Source organism: Hipposideros armiger, unplaced genomic scaffold (assembly GCF_001890085.2).
Source record: "Hipposideros armiger isolate ML-2016 unplaced genomic scaffold, ASM189008v1 scaffold_449, whole genome shotgun sequence".
NCBI classification, from domain to species: Eukaryota; Metazoa; Chordata; class Mammalia; order Chiroptera; family Hipposideridae; genus Hipposideros; species Hipposideros armiger.
In genome coordinates, this window is record NW_017731799.1 from 624323 (window position 1) to 625127 (window position 805).

Below are 805 nucleotides of genomic sequence, written 5' to 3' on the forward strand. Positions count from 1 at the left end.
TGAAGAAACTTATTTTGCCTGAAGGTGCAAAATATGCCAACAGTGAGTGATGAGAGCCCATTGGTGAGGTAGAGAACAAATGCAAGCTAATAACGGATATTGTGAAGCATGTGGATGACTCCTTTCTAGCATTGTCTGTATGGCTAAGTTAGCACTCAGCATATGCCGCTTAATTATTTTTTCATTTCTAGATGTCTTAGCCTTCCAACTTTGTTATATGCTCCAGAAGGGTAGGGGCCACATTGCTTATGTCTGCGTCTCCAGCATGTGACACAGCCTCAGGGAGAGTAGCCACTAAGTCATGACGGTGGGAGATAGTTGTGTCTCTGTGATTGTGGTGGTGCTTCTGGCAAAATCTGCCGTGCTGACCAAATAAAGGTAAAACTTTAAGAGGTGTGCTGTCAAGCTTGATTGCCCAGTGAAACTTCTTTGGCCTGCTAATCACTGAAAAACAGGCGCTCTCACTCATATGAGATTTCCCCTCCTTCCTGTTCTCAGCTAGAAATACCATGAGAACAGACTGTCTCACAGTGTTTTCAGATTTCCACTTCTAGTGCCTGCCAAAAGCAGGAAGTGCAGAAGTGGGCGATAATTCTTTTTTCCTTTTTAGAACACTTTATTAAAGAGTTTTGGTTGTTACTTGTTTTTCCCCCTGAACCTCATTAGAATTAATTTGAACAATGCTTTAAATTTACATAATGATATTCTTACAAGGCACACAAAGGATTTTATTTATGAATGCTATTTCCCAGTAAGGTAAGGTAGGAAGAGGCACAGAGGTGTGGAACAGTAGAGATTAAAGGTG